Genomic DNA, 13,981 nt, shown 5'->3' with positions numbered 1-13,981 from the left:
AACGGATTTAAAAAGAGAAGACAAGCTGAAATTTATTGTTGTATATGAATTTATTGTTGTATATTGTTCTAGGAAGCACGATTTTCGATCTACAAAATGCAACATAATAGAAAGCATAATCCATAATTATCAAAGCTTAAATTTGAGGACTATATTATTTTGAATGGATGAAATTTTGAGAATACAATGAGAGCATTTGTTTCACATGAGTTTACACCGATAAACAATGAATCTGTATACTCATATATCAGAAACGTGTAAGAATAAAAGAGGGTTGGTTCGTGGCTGAAATTCAGTTGAGAGTAGAGATGACAAAGACGAGTGCAAAACTAAGACAAAAAAAAATCAAAAATTAATTAACGTGAAATACGTTTTTGTTAAAAACAAAAAAGGAGTTTATACAAAAAATTAGATTTTAGACTGGCTTTCTTGTTTTAAATATTCATATTGTTGCAGAAGTTTTGTGAAACAAAAGTTAGGAAACGTTTCTCCGAAGAAACATTAAGATCCTCTGAGCAAAATATGTTGACAGAGGGCGCTGTCTCGAAAATGACGTCATAAAACCCCGGCTCCTACATCTTTCCAAAAATGTTTAGCAAGAGCGTGAACTTGCAATACTCCACGAGCATCACTCCGGAGACAGCCGATGATCCGATTTGAGGCATCCGATTTGACTTCTCTATGAGGCTCATGTAATTACTTTCGGTAGAACGTTCTTGCATTTCTGAATTAAAAAGCTAACAGAAGTTTTAATTAGAAAGCAATTCTATGAGAAAGTTCTGAGTGTTCAGAAAAAGACTAATTACATCTGAATTAGGTAAGACACAATTTATTATATTTATGACAGAACTATCGATAAATTGAAACATACTGAAAGAACGGTTATTTTTCTGTATTCTAACATTACACCATATAAGTGAAAGTTTCGAAATAATTAAATATGTTTTACAGGTTTAAAAAATAAACGGCTTCTCTAACGGCAGTTTAAATGCTTTCTTAAGTTTTCAATTAATATCTTTTTAGTGATTTTGCGGATAACGAATTTCTGTGAATATGTCAAGAAGTTCCTAAACAGTCTTCATCTGTTAAACTATACTGTTTTGAACAGTATGTATGAAAGCAAAATTAAAATTATTAATTCATATCCATTATAGAAAACAACAATTATCAGTTACATTTACTAAATAACATGAATTCAAAGAAAGCCTCGTAGTAATTTAATATGTCCTGTCATTGTCTAATAATTCAAAGAAAGCCTCGTAGTAATTTAATATGTCCTGTCGATTTAAATCATAAATTTCTTAAGGAAGCGACAGTTTAGGTACATCTTTTTTTAAAATTTTCCGTCATTTCGATTATTTTGAAGAAAAAGAATCTATGAATACGACCAGAAGTTTCTTGCTTAGCTTAAATTCTTAAACTATGCTGATTTAAGCTTTATCTGTAAGATTTTAGTAAACTAGTTGCAAAATTCATTTCTGTTTTAGAAAGCAATAACTATGAGTTGCATTTATTAATATGTCCTTGTTTATTGAATTTATTAGAAACTGCTTTGTTACATTGACAATGTTGTAAATTTAAATTAACTTTTTTCAGCGAGATGTCTGATCATAATGGATGTATCTGAAAGTTATTAATAAATTTTCTGCCTTGATAGCAAATTAAACTAAATAAATGAATTTGACTTTTTTATGTATAAATAAATAAATATTTTAATGTTTGATTCCTTTACATGTTATCGCATTCTTGGCATCAAACGAAGAAAAGAGAATCTTATGTGAAACGTTTCCAAGAATACACCGCCCGCCATTGGCCGAGCGGTAAAGTCGCTGAAATACTGGTAGTTTTGTCCGTGGTTCGCATCCTTGTGAATGGACTGGCTGCATGGGCGTTTTCGTGGTTTTCCCTATGTCTAACGTATATCCGATCCAGTTTCCCTTAAAACGTCCTACACAAAGGCACCCTTTCCCTTAGACAGGTAGCCCTCGAGGGCTTTGCCGTAATTAACCAAACGAAAACCTGAATATACCAAAAGACAATCAACAAATTTCTGAAGCTGTATAAAGAAATGAAAAATCTTTTAATTTATATTGCAAAAGATTTAGAGAAATACTTTAAATGACTGATTTATTTTGTTATTTTAAAATAACGAAATAAATGTGAGAAAATTTTATTAGTAGTTGTACATCTAACCTCTATCATTAGCAACGCTAAGCATTTACATTTTACCTAATAACATAGTTATTCTTAATATTCTTTTATTTTTAAGTTATATTATTTCAGCAGAAGGTAATACGTTCTTGTTTATCTTAAAAATGTATTTTTAATTATTCCTTCTAAATTCCTTGATTTGGAGACTAAGGCGGAATAAACGTGCAGTATAATTGCATGTTTATTATTTATTTATTTGTTTTTTAAACTTTGGGAAATTAACCATAATTCTTTAATTAAAATATTATTAAAAATTGAAAACCATAAAAACTATAGTTATCAATTCATAAAACTTAAAAAAAAAAAAAAAAAAAAAAAAAAAAAAAAAAAAAAAAAAACTTTAAAAGTTCCGTCATTTGTTTCTGCATTGCAGTTTTAATGTCGATCCGTATAACAAAATATATGAGGTTACCCCCTAAAAACATGTTCTATTCGTCACCATTTGAACAAAATTTTAAAAAAAATACCGGAACCTATTTGAATCCTCTTATATATCATTTATTCGTTACCACCTCATAACTCTTAAATGTTATTTTGGAAGGAGTTGAGAGTATATGTTAGAAGTAGAGTTAAACAGTTTGCAGTTGATAAGCAGAATTGATATATTGATAAGTTGATATTCCCGAAACCCATTTCACTTAGGCAACACGATAATTGAAAACTAAATTGGAGAATGTCAACATTCTTATTTGAATGGCAACACATACCAAATCCATCGATCGAAGACCGAATATTTGGTTATATTCTTATACATTCGGATCATCACCGGTGTATCTCGACAAGCACAGATATGCTCTGGTGGAGATCGAAATGAAAAGCCGAGAAGGCAGACAGGAACTCTCGTGCAATTCAAAGTGTAATAACAGTTTAAATTGTGGCAATAAATATGTTTGTATAACGTCAATTACATAATTAAATAAATTTATTATGGGTGTTATTTTATTTTCATATTCAGAATATACTATTCGTTTTAAGTTCAACAGTTTATTTACATCTCTGTTATTAAAATTTCTTCTAATTTGGCACGTATCATAATGTTTTAATAATATAACGTAAGATTTAAAAACATAACAAAAAATTTTTATTCAACATTCACCATCAGTGCATGGTGAATGTCGACATTTGCCGATATAAGATAAATAAGGATATTTAACAAACATTTCGGACATACACTAAAAGACTATGTGAATAATAACATTCACCAGAGGATGTCGACATTCTCCACATTTCGGTCCTTCACGGTAGTACTAAAAATATATTTAGACAATTGCATAGTATATTACTGCTGCAGAATAGCTAATGTTTTGCTAGTTAAATGCTAATGCGAAAGTAGGTATTTTTGGAAGCAGGCGAGATGAAAAATTAGCAACGCTTTCGCTGGGAATCGAACCGCAGACCTCTCGATTACGCGCTGCGCGTGCAGACCACTACACGACGAAGGCTCGTTAAGAAGACGGGAGAAATACTTTATAAGTTTAATAAAATTTTAATTGTAATCGAATTGGGTGGGTATACATTTAACCTTTTAACTGTCATGCCCGAGATTATCTCGGGCACAGCACTGGTGTTCGAAAATGTCACGCCCGAGTATTTCTCGGGGTAATTTTTTTTTTGAGTGCATAGTATTGTCATACCCGAATATATATCGGGAGATGTTTATTTCGGCTACATTTGGTTTTTCCAATAAAAAAATTTGACAATTTGTGTACCCAAATCATCAAAATAACTTGACAGTTAAAGGGTTAATAAATACGAACATGAACTTAATAGTAAATTATTATATCAATGCTAATTAAATGATTTAAAATTCCTTAAATTAAATTTGTTATAATACATTTTATAAACTACTTTTAAAGTATTTAATTATTGAGAATTTTTTAACCATAGAAGAATGCTTAGAATGCTTTAAAAATTCTAAATTAGCGATAGTATTATCTTAATTGCTGCCAAAAAAGCAATTTTGAAACAATATGGATTTTACGATTCTCAAAATGCTTGAAGAAAGTAGTATTGTTTCCCGAATAATCTAAAATAACAACAATAATATTAATATAAAAGCACTTTTGTCAAAAGCATAGCAATCATAAGATTTGTAATGCATTGACTTTATGGTTATTTTTGAATAAAAGATAGATTTTTGAAATATTTAAATTTCTTTCCTTGCAAATTAATTTCTTTCCAGCAGCTATGATCTATGTACTTTATCAACCATCAAATATTTTACGTCAGTGTTATTATGATACACCCTTCCCCTTTCCACTGCATTCTTTTCTTCCCGCACCACAGCCAAACGCTCTGTTAGAAGCGTTGCCCAGCAACGGAGGTCAGTTATTCAGCTCTTCTTTTCAGCTCAGTCAGTTATCGCGTCTACGAAGTTTTCGATAAACATTTCTTTCATGACAGCATCAAATGAAACATTATTTGAAGGCTTATGAAATTAACATATTTTTCTGCCAGTGCTTAAACAAAATACACATAACTTCTAAAGTCGATGTTTGGCGAAAATTCAAGCTGATGTGAGTTCTGTATTAGTTCCTGCTACTCTTATATAATATCAGTCACTGCTATAGCTTAGGAGGTTATGATTCTACAGCTTATGAAATAATTATAGCTTAAGAGCTTATGACTGTAACTTCTCACTTTTTGTCGCCGTTGCGTTAGGTTACTCTACCAAGACTTTTGTCATTCACTTTAATATATGCTGCCATTGCATGAAACATTAGATCTACCTTTTATTATCCATCCTGCTTGGCAAATTGCCAAATCTTCGAGAGGCTGTCATTCAACATTCCATAATTCCTTTAATTTCCCCTTAAATAAAAAGGGTATTACTTGCCTAAATAAAGGATCTAAAAGCAATATACATATTTATTGATAATTCTAGTCTTTATTTTATTTTTAATAATATCTCTAAAACACACAATACATCCAGTTTATATTTCTTATTACATTCGAGTTTACGGAAGCAAACTGAAGAAAGCATAATAAAATTTCCAATGTAATAAAAAATCCGAATTAGCAGGAAAAGTAACATCATTTTTAAAACTGCAATGAGATTGTCCCATACATCTAAAATTTTGAATGACTGAGTTTCGATTAGTCGAAGTTCTCGTGTACATTTTGGTAACTTAATCTTCGATAACTTGATAAGTTAACTATAAAAACTCTGCGACAGTTCTAATTAATAAAAAGTCTTATTTCAGCATTTTAGGGGGCAAATATTTTAATATTCAGTAATCTTAACCGTTATATATTCTTAATGATATTAATATTCGGAATGTTAAACAAATAGAAGTCTTTTACTACTGCTTGCAGTTCTGTGAGTTGTTGAACCATAACAAATAGTTTCTTAGTATCGAGCGAATAGTCTATGTGATTTTACAGTGACTGCACAGTTTATAAGAAGATATTTGCTACGATAACAGTGGAATGTTAATTGTGAATATGAAAAAGATACATGCCCTATCAGTTGCCGAGTGGTTAAGACTGCTGAATCCTGGTAGAGTTCCCCGTTCCAAAGCCTAGGTGAATGGGCTGGTCGCATGGTTGATTTTCGGAGTATTTTTCCTGTGTAACGTGAATAAAAGCCAGGTTTCCTCAGAAAATCCTTCGCGACGGCATTCCATTCTTTAGGCAGATAACCCTCGTGTTCTAGGCCCCTTTCATAACTTAACATAAACTCATCTGATCTACACAGAATCTAGATCAGGTCCACAAATTTATTATATCTAAGTGGAAGATCGTGTCGGTCGGTGGCCAAAGCCTTGGTTAACTTGTAGATGATAACGTGACTTCATTCCAATTTTGATCAGTTACACCTTAGAGGTCGGTATCCATGATTTCTTTTCTCTTGCCAGCAACCATTCGAAATGACAGTCACTTTTACGAATTTTTAATCCCGTTCATTGTCCAAAAACTTTACAAACTGAATTTACAAGCGACCCTTTCTTCTCCGGGATTCAGACCCAGATCGATCTACATTGCAGTTAACTACAGTAAACACCATACTGAATATGGTGGTATTTACATTTAAATGTACATTGCTTTTTTATAACTACTGATTAATTAGATAAAACGTTCGATGAATGAAAGTTTTATTCTGCAGGGAATCTATATAAATTTAGATTTTTTTTTCTATAGAACTTCTCCCTCACAGTCTCGAGATTGGTTTCATTAATCCCCGCACCATATTCTAAGAATATTTGTGATTTGATCTCTTTATATACGTAAGATAAATTTTTAATCTCTTAGTCATTTTTTCCAAAGCCCTCAGTATGTGAAAAGGTTGCTTGTAATAAAAAAATACTGATTTTTTTTTATCTCTCCTCTTTTAATTCTACCGTTTTGTATTTTTTAGCATTACATTAAAGACTAAAACCCACTATTTAGTAGCAAGAATTTTAATTCTGAGAGCGAGGCAATTTCCGATTCCTCTTTCACTTAATAGCGAAGCGATTTGTGAGCTATTTTTATCTTTATAATGAGAGACTGGAAATGTTTAACATTCCATTTGGAATAGCAGGCTGAGTTAAGTGGTATTCACCACAATTCATGCTCTAATAGCGTCTGAATATCTTTGTGTTTGTTTTCTTTTTATCTCCTCTTCTTTTATTTTTTTCTCTTATTTCCATGTACCTCATCAGTATTATGGTTTCAATTCGTTTCTCCTTGATTATCTCCCTTTATTTCTCTTGACTTCTTTCCATTAAATGCAAACTTTCATTAATTGCATACTTATTAATCAGCTGTACAAATTTCTGGATAAAAGCAACTATTAACAGTTTTACCAATTTGCTGAAATCTTAAAAAAATTTTTCAGCCCTTATTAACGTTGCTAAAATCTTAAATTCTTTTCCAGCCCTTCTTAACATTTCCTTCGCATAAAATTACTTAAATATTTTGCTTAAAACATAATACATTCTGATGTTTAATCTCATTACGTGCTAGAAATTTTCGAGGAATAAAAAATTAATAAAAATATAAACCGGGCTCTTTATTTAATAATGAAACACTAAACTTGTATTTAAACGTTTTAAAAGTAATATTTAAGTAAATTTAAAATACCTTACACTCGTAAAAATGCCTGATAAGAGCAGTTTTACCAGTTTTCTTGTAATATATCGAATCAAAAATACCAAATGATGAAATGATAGAAATACATAGTGAAGCTCTTTAGTGATAACACTCATAGGATATCTGATGCCATGTATGTATTAAGAATTAAAATTTATGAGATATATTTTATTATTTCTTTGTAGGGGTTTATTATTTTGTAATGGTTCTCAACCTGGTTTCCCCATGCATCGCTTTCTCCTTGCCAGATGATCACTCTCTCCTTCCTTTCCCAAACTCGGAAAATACAGATATACATAGATTTAGATTATTTTTAGTCTGTTCTATAAATGAAACAACAAAAGGTATAGAAAATCTTGATAAATATCAAAACTTGATTAAAAGTAGTTTTTTATGTTCATAAATTACACCTAAATAATTAACAGCTATGTAAAAGGCTGACCGCATCCCCCATTTAATTATGAGATTTTCCTCGAGAGGAATTCTCCCTGGTTGTTTCAATTTTCCTAAGCTAGCCCTTTTCGCTGATGCCAATCGCTCTCCTTAAAAGTATGTACTTCATAGATTACATACGAGGAATTTGGGAAGATGAGAAGCAAGTATGACTCATAGCAAAATAGCAGAATAATTCAAAGGGACTGGAGTGAAAAGATATTTCTCTTCAAATTACAGTAGGTTATTGTATATTCAGTGAAATCTTCTTAGAATGACCCTACTCCTCGTGATTGCAAATGATTTGTTTTCCTTGGAGACGATAGTCTTAAACATCGCCTCCGCCTTAGTTAGACAACATGATTACCGCTCATCATTCAGTACATCTATTTAACAATTTTTGCAGAAGTATTGAACATTTTTAAAAGTGGTCGTCTTAAGAAATTTGTGGGCAAAACAGGTTTAATGCAATTTCGTAGAGATATTTCTTGTGTTACGGGATTGCAATATTTATCTGCAAAAGAGTTAACAGTTACCGCAAATTTGTTATGTAAAGGAACAAAAGATGGCCAATCTCCTGAGATTCTCACATCGTATTGCTTTCAGTTTCCCTAAAGGATCTGAATCTGTGGAAGATAATTAGTTGCTACTTCCCTTGAGTTTTGCATCTTATTGCTCCTATAGATCACACAGATTTTTCGTTGTTGAAGGATTATTTTGTGGCTTCTTATCTGGTCAATATTTAGTTAAGAGGATTAGCAAACAGAGTTAACAATAGTTCAATGCTGACTTCGCTCTTATTTACGAAAATTAATTTGAATAAGCAGTTTATGAAAGACTTGCCACCTTTTATGCTAACTGCCACGCTCCTGTAAAGGGATAAGGCATAAGATCCAATTCAGCTGTTTTGGTTTTCTTAATAATATACTAAAAATTAAGAAAAGTAGTCAAATGTCTAGGTTTGTAAAATAATTGACATTTACAATAAATACTATAAGTTTTATTAACTTTATATTTGCATGTCCATTTCGTATTTTCATTTTGATATGTGAGCTGTAACTTATCAAAAGATGTAAAGAAAGCTTGAAAAGAAAAACTTCAGTATCATTGTTCACTTCAGTTCATAGATATTATTCTTCCTCATTGCACACTAATTAACAATTCACTTTAAAACTAGAGATTTATTTTGCATCGCTCATAATGTAATGGGTATAAGTAAGAACTAGCGTCAGCAATTTCGGTGATGGGTAATACTAGACACTCAAGGATCATATACTCAAGGATTCACAGGTACGAGCCCTGTACGAAACTGTCAGACTACAACCTGCTATCAAATTAAGACTTACTAACGATGTTATTGCAGTTCTTAGAGCCCTTGAATAGATATTTTCAAAATCTTATTCAGTAGGAAATATTGTATACTCTACAAATGCATGTCTTTGCTGTAAACTATCGCCACAGGTTAGGAGTAAAATATGGAGGTGATATAAAATGAGAGATGTTGTTGAAACCGTCCTCTGCACAGAATTAGAAAAGTTATCCATTAAGAAATTTATCTGTAACAATCTTAACTACAAATCTAAACTACAAATAACAAAACTACAATATCTAAACTACAAATATATTATTGTCTACCAAAGAAAGAAATGAATTTTAGCAATATAAATTAAGCAGTTAACTTTGTGAAGTAAAAATAGTTAACTTATAAGGTATTTCTCCCGCTTTCCTAGCGTGCCTTCGTGGTGTAGTGGTTCTGCACGCTGGGCCGGTATTCCAGACGTCCGTGGTTTGGTTCCCGGCGAAGGCGTTTGCTAATTTTTCATCTTGCCTGCTTCTAAAATGCCTAATGTCTCTACAGTGGCGCCTAAACTAGAAAGGGTGTTGGATGAGGTTTCTCCACACCCAGGATTTAGCGATTGGGTCCCCTAAAAACCCCAGTCGCCCTTTAAAAAGTGGAGTATATAAGGTATTTCTCCGGCTTTCCTAGCGTGCCTTCGTGGTGCAGTGGTTCTGCACGCTGGGCCGGTATTCCAGAGGTCCGTGGTTCGATCCCGGCGAAAGCGTTTACTAATTTTTCATCTTGCCTGCTTCCAAAATGCCTAATGTCTCTACAAACTTATCCGTTATTTTGGCTTACTGTTATTAAACTATTTGAAACATTTATCAGGCATTTTGAGTTCATATGAGTTTGTAAGGATAGATTGCTTTGACGAATGATTAAACCGTTTTTACTTCACTCTCAACCTCTTTCGGTCAATTCCCCATTTCACTGTAGAAGTATTCAAATATGGAAATAATAAAAATGCTGAAAAGGGGCTTGTGACTTATTGACGAACGATCACTATGTCCACAAGAAAATACTAAAAAACAAAAGAAAATAATAAAAACTTAGCAACTATATTTGTTGCTAAGTGACTGAGATTCAGTTAGTTTTACATTTCCAGGAAGTTTATGAGATCAAAATATTAGTGTTATAAGCATCTGCTGGTGATTCTAAACCAGTTAATAAGTCTGCTCTGTATGTGCACTCTTAGACAAAACAAAACAAGAAAAAAAAAAAAAAACGACGCACCAAGGAGTTATCCGAATGGGACGAAAATTGGTAGAAGTGATGTACATGTACAGAAAAACAAATTATTATAGTTTGAGAAAAATTGGATGATTTATTGAAGTGATGGAGCTTTACAAATTGAAAAATATGCCCATAATGCTCCAAACGTGCTCAATAGGAGAGATTTCCGGCGACCTTGCTGGCGAAGGTAATACTCGGCAAGCACTAATACAAGTAGTAAAAACATGTGCAGTCTGAGGGCGGGCATTATGTTGCTGAAATGTAAGCCCAGGGTGGCGTGACATGAAGAGCAACACAACGGGCCTTAGAACTTCGTCGACGTACCGCTGTGCTGTAAAGTTGCGACGGATGACAACCAAAGGGGTCCTACTATGAAATGAAATGGCACCCCAGACCATCACTCCTGGTTATCGGCCTGTCTGCCGAAAGACAGTCAGGTTGGTATCACACCGCTGTCCGGGGCTCTTCAGACTTGCCTTCGCTGGTCATCTGGGCTCAGTTCAAAGCGGGACTCATAACTGAAAACTATTCTACTCCAGGTAGTATCATTCCAGTGCGAATGAGCCCGACACCACTGCAAACGGGCTTGACGTTGTACAGAGGTCAATGGTAGTCGGCGCAAGGGACGCCGTGACCTCAGCCCTCTTTCTGTGAGCCGTCTATGATTGATCCTTGCGCTGACTGAAGCACTAGTTGCATGTACAATCGATGATAATGATGCATCTGGGGCAGTGTGTGCCGCTCTGAAGATTGCTCGGTCTTCACGTTCTGTCGTTTCTCTAGGCTTACCGCTTCCTTCTTGACGCTGTGTGCGGCCATGGTTCACCCATTCCTGCCAACATAGTCTAATAGTGGCATCGCTCCTGCTCAAATGTCGAGCTATTCGCCGATAAGACCAACCGGCTTCTTTGGCTCAACTACACGACTCTCTCAAATTCTGACATCTGCGCATATCGTTCGCGCACCTGTATGCGAGGCATAGTTACTATCTACACACGGAGTACACGGAATGAAATTCGTGAAGAGTTTATGACCTGGAATCGTAATTTGTCCTCTGAAATATCCTGCCAGTTGCGCAGATCAGATGCGCTGTAGCGACAATCGTTCATTCATTGGCAGCCAAAAAGTAAAATTTTGCATTTCCTTCGAAACCTGTATGCATATCAATTTGTGTCCAATTTGCTTTATATTTTCTCGGTGCGTTGTTTTTATTTTTTTTTAATTTTATTTTGTTATTTATTTATTTTTTATTTATTTATTTTTTTTTTGTGTGTGTGTGTGTCTAAGAGTGTATATTAATATATGTTTTTACAGTCAGGTTTTCATCAATCCATTTAAGAGCAAATAAAATATCAGTCAATTCAGATTGAAAAACTGAATTGTAAGGTTCAAGTGCAATTTTTCATAGTCTATTTCTACACCAAATAAATAAACCATAAATGCTGCACCAATATGTATCTAGCTCTCCTACGCAAAAATTTGGTCTCTGATATTCCACTGCTTTTCTTAATGCAGGAATTACGGTTAATATTAAAAACAGAAAAACATATATTATATGCATTAAAATCACCATAAGTAATAAATTCAACATTTTGTGAGCGTAATTTAAATTTAACATAATAAAAAGAATAAAATAGCAAGAGGAGTGGCATACTGGCCAATATGCAAACAACTTCCGTCGAGACTATTTTAAAGCATCTGGTCAGAAGTAGCAGCCAGGGTCGTTGTATAGTGTCTAATTTATTTCTGATTCGCTGCAGGGCCGCGGCTCTAGAACTCCAAGTCTCAAAACCATATAATATAACGGAAGTAATAACTGTTTTGCAAATCGATTTAATAATGTTACTTTTCAGAGATATTGACTCAGCTGCGAGATGTCTTTTACAACGTATCAGAATTGAGATAGTCCTTTTATAAATATAAGCAAAATGTTGTTCAAAATTAAAGTTCCAGTTGAAAAACACACTGCGATATTTAAGGTTTCTAACATACTTAATTCTAAAACCTTCATATTTTAGCTGCGTTCCACCTTTCGGGTAAAGCAAGAAATTAGTTTTTTGTAAATTTAATCTCAGCTTTCCTTTTTCAATCCACATTCTTAGATCTTCTACAGCAAATGAAAATAATTTGTCTAATTTGTCCAAAGAAATTTTACGAATCACATATAAAATGTCGTTAGCATAACATAACATTCTTACACCGTCTGGACACTATTACCTTTAATCATCCCCGGACTTATTAGTTTAACAGTCCAATGCATTACAGTGTTCCAGAGCAACGGAGCACTGCAGGAACCCTGTAAACCATTCTTCGATATATGGTAAACCATCCTTTCAATACAAATACATTTATTAAATCTGTAACTAACTTTTCTTTCATTAAACTGACTAAGAAAGATTCTATAAATATTTTTCTGGATCCCAAAATCTCTAAGTCTGGAGAGCAAAGACGTCCATCTAATAGAATCAAAGGCTTCCGAAACATCGAAGGAAACTACAACCACAAAGAATTCAGTTTTCTGTGAGGTAATAATATTGACAAGATCATAAAGAGCATTTTCCGTAAAGCGGTATGGCGTGAATCCGCATTGCTTTGATGATATAAAATCATTTTCTGAATAAAAAGTAGTACAGCCTATTTCTAAGTAACTTTTGAACATAATTTTAACAAACATTTATCTCAGGTTGCCCTACTAAACTTTGGAAATAACAAATCTCTAGAAACTTTCCACATTTTAGATAAATAGCAAAAATAAAGGTATTTATTATATAATAACACAAGGGAAAGGATATTTCCAAACAAAAACTTTTACCATAGTGGCCATGATCCCATCTGATCCCAGGACATTACTATTACACAGTTTCTTTGACGTTGCTAATTTCCTCCAAACTAAACGTGAGGTCATTTAAAGCGCATTCTTCATTCTGCAACAAATCGCCCCCAAAAAACCATCTTCAACAGACTGACAGTCAAATTTCCTGTTAAAATAACCATTAATAACTTCATAATTATTCAAATTAGTGTTAAGTTTTTCTCTCATAATCATTTCCGATACACGCGTTTTGCCACTAGCCGCACGAAGAACTCCTCCAAAATAGTTTGTACTCTCAACAAAGAATCCTACTTTACTTTGGCGTATTACTACTTTTATCATTTTTTATATGCAGCTAGTTATTATTTTATATAGGATCTTCCTTTATATACGAATCATTTTCATCAATATTTTTAATCTGATACGGTTTTCCAAATGCGCGAAACCGACGTTTTAATCTATGCATTTCCGGTGACCACCATATAGTAACATTCTTACCTTTCTTCTTAAGTTTCAGGACCTTAGTGGCTCTATCGCTATTCTCCAATTTAAAAACAAAGTCATCAAGTTCATCTCTCTCTACATTACTTATCAATTCCTTCCTTATAATTTTCATTTTACTCCTTAACCCTTTAACATACATTTCGACTCTTATCAATACAATATAATCATTGTATTCAAGTTCCAGTTTAGCTCATGGAAAAATTTAAAGTTGCCATACAGGTTTTAGTTTGAGAATTAAACTTCAGAAATGAAGATGCGGAATATAAAAAATCACGTAGATTAAATCATCTTTTCAGGTTAGCAGTGCCACACAGTAGGAAAAAAATAACAAGTGGTAACAATTTATTTATATTTTGCCAATGCATTAAAACAGCATA

The 13,981-nt window shown here is 33.2% G+C and overlaps 1 protein-coding gene across 1 annotated transcript in view; it reads left to right on the top strand.

Annotated features, from left to right (window-relative positions):
• Nucleotides 1-608: 608 nt before the first annotated feature.
• The window catches only part of LOC118188829 (putative polypeptide N-acetylgalactosaminyltransferase 10), a 202,697-nt gene continuing 189,324 nt past the window's right edge, over nucleotides 609-13,981 (top strand). Inside the window, exon 1 of the mRNA XM_085808757.1 lies at nucleotides 609-817. The gene's annotated coding sequence lies outside the window, so the exon portion shown is untranslated. The remainder of the gene's footprint in view (nucleotides 818-13,981) is intronic.

This window comes from Stegodyphus dumicola, chromosome X2, assembly GCF_044657685.1.
Source record: "Stegodyphus dumicola isolate Sdum_Otavi_A_Nest chromosome X2, ASM4465768v1".
Classification (NCBI taxonomy): Eukaryota; Metazoa; Arthropoda; class Arachnida; order Araneae; family Eresidae; genus Stegodyphus; species Stegodyphus dumicola.
This window is presented reverse-complemented; position numbering and strand designations above follow the sequence as displayed.